This window comes from Piliocolobus tephrosceles, chromosome 2 (genome assembly GCF_002776525.5).
Source record: "Piliocolobus tephrosceles isolate RC106 chromosome 2, ASM277652v3, whole genome shotgun sequence".
NCBI classification, from domain to species: Eukaryota; Metazoa; Chordata; class Mammalia; order Primates; family Cercopithecidae; genus Piliocolobus; species Piliocolobus tephrosceles.
The window spans coordinates 154,555,740-154,564,599 of record NC_045435.1 but is presented as its reverse complement, the minus strand read 5'-3'; the positions used below and the strand labels follow the sequence as shown (position 1 = coordinate 154,564,599).

At 41.7% G+C, this 8,860-nt stretch overlaps 1 protein-coding gene across 1 annotated transcript in view; it reads left to right on the top strand.

The window, feature by feature from the left end:
* Window positions 1-1,318: 1,318 nt before the first annotated feature.
* Window positions 1,319-8,860, top strand: part of CPNE4 (copine 4) — a 511,472-nt gene continuing 503,930 nt past the window's right edge. The window contains exons 1-3 of the mRNA XM_023207426.2: window positions 1,319-2,118; window positions 3,926-4,077; window positions 6,200-7,078. The gene's annotated coding sequence lies outside the window, so the exon portion shown is untranslated. The remainder of the gene's footprint in view (window positions 2,119-3,925; window positions 4,078-6,199; window positions 7,079-8,860) is intronic.

The window sequence follows — 8,860 nt, the reverse complement described above, 5'->3', positions numbered from 1 at the left end:
CAGATGATTAGGTCATGAAGGCTGGGATTAAAGCCTTTATGAAAGGGGTTTTACACTGAGTTTGGCCCTTTTTGCCCTTCCTTCCTTTCTACCATGTGAGGACACTGTGTTCATGCCCTCTGGAGAATGCAGCAACAAGGTGCTATCTTGGAAGCAGAGAGACCAGGCCCGCACCAAATACTAAAACTGCCGATGCCTTGATCTTGGACTTCCCAGCCTCCAGAATTGTGAGAAATAAATTTTTATTGTTTATAAAGTACCTAGCCTATGTCATTTTGTTAAAGTAACACAAATAAACTAAGAAAGATAACAATTAGGAAAAAGCATGAGAATTGTAGATTGTTTAGGTTTCCCTCTGCCACTGTAGGTGGGGATGAGAGTGCATCCTGCCCCTGGTGAAGTTCAAGGGGAAGAAGAGCAAATGGAATTGTGGGTGTCTTATGCTCTAAGCCTTCCGGATAAAGACTCTTTTTTTCTTCTTGCTGATAGACTAATACTCTTGAGATAGCCAATGTAGGGTGGGGACCTAGGGCAAAGGGTGTTGTAGGAATCTGCGCTTGCACTGAAGGGGCACAAGGAGAGCTTGGGACTCAGTTGACTAGGGAAAGAGACCAGACAGAAACTTGGGGCTTAATTTCCAAACTGCTATTAAGAGTTATATGTTTGCCAAGAACATCTTTTTTCATATACATCTCATATACTTTTAGTATATTGAGGGCATTGGAAATAGGTAGCTGGAAAGGATTGAGCATCTTTAGGACTGAGGGTATTGTTGTTTTAAAACATCTGAAAATCTTTTGATATTCCTCTCACCAAGGGGTGCGTCTATGTTTCCTCCCCTTGAATCTAGGCTGATCTTAGTGATGGGTTGATTTCTAAATAATTTAATCATCTTTTAGAAGGAGTGTTTATAAAACATATGTTTTGATTTCTTAATCAATAACTCAGAATATATTTGAACTTCCTCTTAACAATTCAGGTTACCGTAAACATCATTTACTTTGTCCTCTGTGACACTGCTCTGTGTTTTCTGCATGGCCATTTCTGATTTTTACAGAATGTGATTTTAAGATCTGCGATGATGTTGTTTTCCTCTCATTTTCTCTTTGAATTCTATAGGTTTTCTTTACATGACTTTTTTTATCATCTTAGAATTATCTCATGAATTCGAATAAAAGTGTTAATAAGTTTTTTAGGTAACTTCTTTTCCTCTGTGAGTTTCAACAAAGGAAACTATTTAATTTCAGTTTGAATTCAAAGCTATTTCTCCAACCTTCACATTTTGTGTCCTCCAAGTTGTTGTCTGCTTCTATTTCGGATATCAGTAAAGATGTCATCTGGCCAATTTGTGTGAAAATAGAGAATAATTCTCATCCAAACCACCGGTCTCTGGAAATAAGAAAAGCTCTGAGGGTCTCCAAAGTTACCAGAGGAAGGCTGAATTTTATGGTGATTGAGAATATTTCCAAGCTTATGAAGGAGAAGAAAAATATCATTAGTCTTTTCCAGGTTAGAAAAGAGTAAAGCCTGTAACAAAAAAAGTGATACAGAGGATGGAATGATGAGACACTTGAAATAAGCAAGGAAGGACCAGAAACTGGTAACGCTCACCCATGGAATTTCATTATGAAGCCGTGGCAAGGGCCAAGCTGACCTGGATTTGAAACCCATCTCTTCAACAATGTAGATTTTGACAACATATTTGATTTCTCTGAGCCTCTGTTTGTTATCTGCAAAAAAGGGAGATATGAATGATTATGTTATTAGATTGTCATGAACATTAAATATGATAATGTCAAATCATTCAGCCAAGTTTCTAGCATATAGTACAGGTTCAAATATTATCTTTCTTTCCCACCAACCTCTTTTCCAGGAAAATGCAAAGCTACTCTTTAGCCAAATTCTAAAATAGGGGATATTTATTTTGGGAATCATTAATACCCATCTTCCCCTTTTTTGGTCCATTGGACATATTGAAATGAATGCTTAATACTTATCACTTCATGGTGTACACATTGTTTTGTTTCTTGCAGCCAGAATCTGGTCCTCAACTCTAACCAAAGTAAGGGAAACTGGAAAGACACATGCTTTTTCAGTCATTAATAGAAAGTTGTCCAGGTAAGTTTCTAATGGTGTATCAGTTAGAAATAATATTTAGCTATTCATATAAAAAACTGAAAACAGTGGCTTGAATCAATGGAAGATTTTATTTTTCTCATAATACAGCTGAAAATAATGTGGTTGCCTTTATGATATCAAAGACCCAAGTTCCTTTTATCTCTCTGCCTAACCTGCCTTGGTGAATGTTGGCTGCTTCATAGTCATATGATGGCTGACTTACTGTCTGTAACCTTCAGGTGTAAAGACAAGAAGAGGTAAAGAGATAAAGGTACATCTCAGCTGACTCAATATCTCCTTCCCTTTGAAAACTCTCAGAAACTGCCCTATAATTTCTACTGACATTTCAATGGCTAGATCAGTGCTATATAACAAAACTTTCTGCAATGATAGAAATGTTCTATATCTGAACTATCCAAGATGTTAGCTACTAGTCACTTATGATTATTTAGCATTTAAAATGTCACTTGTGGAACTGACAAAATTAACTTTTAATTTTACTTAATTTTAATAAATTTAAATTTAAATAGATACGTGTGTCTAGTGGCTACCATAATAAATAGTGCAGGGCTAGATCTTAATCACATCACTACTCCATCTGCAAGAAAAGCTGGAAAATGAAGGTTTGGAGCTAAACAGGTTGCTACCCTCCACAAAATTATGTTTTTCTTAGTAAGGAAAAACAAACACAAATGAATATAGGCTGGGCAAATAACAGCCTCTGCAACCAAGGGATATTTGCTTGCTAATATTCCTTAAGCCCAGAGGAATGGAGTCCTAATGGGTTTATCATAGGCATGAAAAATGGTGTGTCTGGGAAGATATTATGTAGCTAAAAAGCAGAATCTTGGAGCTGGAGTTCAATTCAAATACTTTCTTTTTACAATGAGAAAACTGAGGCTTAGAGGGATGACCGGGAGACCTCATTAATAGAGCAAATAGGAAAATCTGCTCTGAAATAATATAGAGCTATTTAGTGGCCTTTATAACATCACTCATGATAAAATGTAAAATCTCAGAAAGAAAATGCCCTCTGCCTATGGTTTTTAAAATACAGGAAAGAAAAGCTGGAGAGATTTTGATGCCACCTATTGGTAGACAGAAGTATAAAGTGCCCTTTTGTAACACAAATTGTTACCCAGTGTCAGAGGCACCACAGGTGGTATAGGGTTCCCATAAAAAGCAACGACAGACAGTGGAATATTTAATTTCTGCATCAGCTTGGAACATGTATGTTCATTTTCCCTTGACTCTTAGCATCTTAGAAGAAGTTTTTCTTAGAGTGTTCCTTTCCGCTTTCCAGTAATATATCATACCCCAGGCATACACAGAAACACCAGAGGAAGACATATCAGTCAATTCTCAAAAATCACTTGAAATGGAAAAACAAAACAAAACAAAAACAAAATTTTGAGCTATAAATAGCCCTGGGGTGAAATCCAAGGTTCTAATATGATCCACAGCCTCAAAAATATATCCTGTTATTTACAACAGTTCCCTTGAGTAGTTCTTACAAAAGAAAAGAAAAGAAAACGGAAATTCAATTTCAAAACAAAATGCTCACCCTGACTCATTCAGGGAAGGATCCAAGGTTTTTGATGCAGGGCACTGACTCTCTGCCTGTTTTTCCCCTTCATCATCTGCTCCCCTTAAAAAAATGGTATCAACTGCACTGGTAAGAATCCACATTTCTTCCCTTTTGTTCCCTGGCTTCATTCCAGCATTTCACTTGTCACACTGATGGGTGAGATGCCTTTCATACTGGCATAAGACACTGAGTGGATGCCTCCTCTTATCTTATCAACAGAGACCCGGCGAGTGAATCTACCCAGAGCTGAAGCTTCCTTTGCAACTTGGGAACACCAGGGCCACAGTGACTGTGGCTTGGCTTTAGATAAATTTGACCATGGCTGTAGAACCCAGCAGCTCAGAATCCATTAAAAGGAGAGTTGGGAGGAGGTGAGTGATAGAGACAAGGGGATTTTGATGTTACAGTTGTTGAGGGGACTGTGCCTGGCGGGCAACTTGCTGTGGAGGCAGTGATTGAAAACACAGATTATTAGCTGGTTACAAATCTTCATTTGTACAGATGAGCTGTTGATTTCATATAAGAGGTGGGAGTAAATTCTGCTTTATGTGCCCTGTAAAAGCCTCTTTGAATTTACCTTCGGTGTCATGCCTTGAGAAAAAATTCCAAGTTTCTGGCATAAAGCTGCACATGTTTTCTGCACACTGGCGAGCAGGCAACTGTTTGTTTCTAATTAGGGAGCTGAAGCCTGCTGGCAAAGGAAACCATATTTGTCACAAGTTGTAGCATTGTGTTTAGTTTGTGTATCTATGCTTTTAACGTATAGGGCCAAAGATAACTATGTTGTTTTCCTTTTTCCCTATGAGCGTTGACTCTATAACTTCTTCTCTATGGTCCATGTGTTCACTCATTCTTAGCTACCCCTTTAGAGACTGCTTCAGTGAACAACCCCTGTCCTCCCATTAACTAATTGTGTTCCCTGGTCTGGTCATTTCAACCACCCAAATCCTGGATTTATTTTTGTAGATAAAATGAAACTTTCTTGGGCAGGTTGTTGTAAAAATTAAATGGGATGGTAAGTAGAGTGCCTAACAGATTGCCTAGAAATAGTACATGCTCAGCACATCTTAATTCCTTTTCTCTCACCTGTAATATAAGAAGTTTATGCTGAATGGTCCCTAAGGTATTTACATTATTTTTAATTTTATAAATGTTTGTTCACTGCCTACTAGGTGGTAGACACCTTTCTAGGCATTGGGGTTATAATCATGAACAAGACAACAAAACAGACATATCACTCGCCTTCATAGAAATGAAATTTTAGAGGATACAATTAACATGCAAAGAAATGCATAATGACTTTTCCTTCTTCTTCGTTCATCTTTGCAAGTTCAATCCAACTCAAACTTTGAGTTCATCTCTGAGGCTACCCCTTAACAAAACCTGGAAGTAATGTTTTTGGACTTAACATTTTCATATTTAGTAATCATACACTGGTTTTGCCTGCTTAGCGTCCATCTCCCCTTTCCTGGTAGGAGGACCCTGAATATCCCTAGGAGAATTGTCCCTATGTCTCACTCTCAATGCGTGTAGATCAGGTGGGGTTCCATCCTGGCTCCAGGAGTGCTATAGAAGACTTCACATGCTCCCAGACATTGTGGAAGTCCTGGCCTATTAGTGTAATTCCATATCCAAAGGTCACAGTGATTGACTTATGCATAACCATGTGACCCAAGTTTTTGCAATCAAAGCAAATCCAAGGATTTATGTGGTAGTTTCAGTGTACAGAGAAGCTCCCTGAGGTCCTTTCCAGGGTTCATGTTTAGTGTTATCCTATTTCAGAAAGGCTTTAGAGATGACTGAAGGAAGAAAAATGTTATTTATATTCTGTCAGAATGTTGTCCTCTGTTTATCAAAGATCTTTCTGACTACTTCTACAGAACAATTAAGAGAGGGTCCTGCTCCTTACCCTATTGTTTCTCCTTTTCTGGACTTTGAAATTGAGAGCTCTACAATTAGTGAAAAGATTTTGGCTGATATCCGCTCCAACCTGAAGAGAGGCTTTGTTAGATATCCCCTTAATAGGGTGAGAAGGAAGACCTTCCATCTCCCCTCCATGTTAGATGTAACACACTCTATACCATCCCAATGTCAGAAAGAGACGGTCATTCATTTTACTTCATTAATTCCAAAGTCCAATTTGTGAGTCTGACAACACCAGTGTGCAGACAGAATTCAGTTGTCTAGTTTGTCTATGGTAGCAGACATAATCAGAAACAATGCCCTGTATTTGAATAAGTTCATTTGTCTGAATATGAATATGTTTGAAATAGGAAGGCCCTAGTTTCTCTCTAAAGTGCTTTATAACATGTGGAGGTGGTTATCCCCTACATGAGACAACATATTTATATCTATCTCTAAGCATGGGTACTCCCTAAGTATTTCTTTATCTTAGCTGTAAGGTAGATGTATTAAGAAACGCATCATGAGACGAAGAAGATACTCTTTGTCCATTAATTTACTCATGCATTACTTACTAAAAATAATTACCAGGCTCCTGCCATATGCCAGACACTTTTGTAGACACAAGAGGATACACAGATGAGCAACACCTTTACCATTTTTGGTGACAGTTAAGCACCCATCTAAAAAGTTGTCTTTAGTGTGTGCCAAAAAGTGTAACTCTCATTCCCCCCACACCCCCGCCGCGATATGACCGCTCCACCCTAGAGTAGAGATGGAGACCAAGCACTTGAAGATCTAAATCAAGTGTCCCCAGGAGCCCAGTTGAGCGACAAAGCTGAGCAGAAAGCCCAGACTGTGGGCGCGGCAGGATCACGGAGAGCGCCGCGGCCAAGGCCTGGGCGGGGCCCTGAGCTCGGGTTCCCGGGGCAATGTTTTGTCTCCGCCAGCAAGCCCCAGGGGGCGCTCGCGCAGAGGTTTCGGAACTAGTCTCTTGCCGGGTTGCTGGGTGCATGGGTTTCGTCAGAAGGTGGAAATCTCTCTGTGAGAAGCTGCCATCTCCCCGCCACCCGCTCATCCCCATCTCTTTCTGCCATCCTCCTTTCCTTCCTCCCTCGCTCCACTCCACTCCCTCCCTCTTTCTTCAGTACCCTCCTCTTTACTCTCTGAGTTAACTGAGAGCCGACCTGCCACCTCCAACATTTTCACCCTCTTCCCCCACCCCCATCACCGAGAATGGAGTCAGGGTTTCCGGAGAGACCAAACTCTGCTCTCAGCACCTTTCCCAGCCGCTGCTGCTAAACTGACCTCGGAGAACGAGAGGGGAAGGAGGTGCGACGCCCCTTACACCACTACGTAACTACACCACCAACCACCTCCACTTCAAAGTCGGATTTTGCATCCTGGGGGCGGGACAGACCTGGTCCCGGACTGAATTCTCTCTCCACTCTTCGAGGTTGGCACACCCAGGTAAGGAAATGCCAACTCTTCATTCCTGTGTTCCTGGGGCACTGCGATTGCAAAGTCTGTTGGGGCTGCTGTGTAGCAAGACCAACTATTGAGATGCACTGCTTCTCGCTCACATTTGCTTGTTTGTCATTGCTGTTGTTGTTTTAAAAAGCAGCAGCAAGCAACGTCTTTAATCTGAAGGAACTTCCATCCCCTACCTCTCGCCTTCTGACATACACCCACCTCGCCCAGGTGGGGTGGGGCGAATGGAGTTGGGGAGAAAGACCGCGGAGGGGAGGGGACAGCAGGGCGCGGGTGAGGAGCAGGTCAGGGAAGTCCCGAAGGCGAAAGAAGGGGTACTGTTTTCAAAATCGGGGAAGGGGAGGGGAAGGGAGTTCTGGCTGAAGTTGCAGCTTCCTCTCTGATAGTGAGAAAGCTGTGGGACATTGTAGTCCCTTCCAATGGCTTGACCTGGCTGCGGTTGGATTCAACCTCTCAACCTCCTTCCCCACACTTCTTACAATGAAGTTATAATAATATTTAGTTGCCTCTGGGACTCTCAGTGTTAAAAACTAATGAATAGGCTTGCAAGTGCTTTGATTCAACCCAGTCCTTTAGCGCTTCTTCCTCTGTTGAATAAAGTAGCCAGAGGGAAAGGGGGACGGCGGACGGGGGACGGGACTAGAGGGACCACTGAAACCAACCCACAGCTGAGTAAGTTCACGACCCCGCGTGGTATCACAGACGCACGAGAACTGTTAGGGCTGAATCCAGTGGAGACAATTAGGAGGTGATCCACGCCAAGTCAAGTGAGTGCTGATTATCATCCGGTGAGGAACTGGCTAAACCCTGATGAAAAATGCTCCTCCTTTATCTTGGAGTAGGTGGGCTTTAAGACCCTGTTTCCCATTCTATGTTCCAAATCTGACCGCGCCCCAGGGCGCCTTGGCTGACTGGCTTTCAGCCCCAGAACCTGCCAGGCTCCAAGGAAAATTCACAGGCGGCAGGGATGATCCAAGGGGCCCAAACTTATGAAGGGCTTGATATGGGGGGTTGGGAAGTGGAGGGGGGGAAAGGTGAGCAGAGTAAAGCGAGGGCGGGCTGGGGAAGGGAGAGTGCTCTGGGAAGCTTTGCAAGAAAAATATCTGAGAACCTCTCCCTCTCCACACATACACACACACACACACACACACACACACACACACTCACAGGATTTCAGTGACTTGTGGGAAAAGGTGCTTCAGCACCTTTACATCCTGTATTCAAAACTATGCAAAACCAACTCTTCATCCTCTTGCTGCTTTGACAGGGATTTTAAAAGCACTGTTACGGTTTTTCTTGGCTCACTTGGTTTTGTTTCCTGAACAGCCCTTTTGAGTTGTCCAAGGTACTTTAATGTGTTCTCTTTAAATGAAGCTAAACCCTGCTCATTCACGCGCGCGCACACACACACACACACACACAATTACCTTAACTTCAAACAAAGTGTTCTTTTCTCCCTACTCTTCTATTCCCTTAACAATCCCTATTCTCAAAGGCCTTTGTGTTTTATTTTCTGCTTTATATCAAAACAAACAAAAAAAAAGAAACACCCACTTTCCTATGACATAGGTGCTTTGAATCCATGCCAATTTTTGTAGTTAGTATGCACTGGTTAAACCACATAGCATATGCCCCTAAAAGCCAGAGGCAAGCAAAAACTTAATTTGATGCCCTTCAAGTTTAGGAAGGTCCCATTTCTTTTTATTAACCAAAAGATAAGATGAAGCTCAGCATGGCTATGGCTGTGATTAGATAACTTCT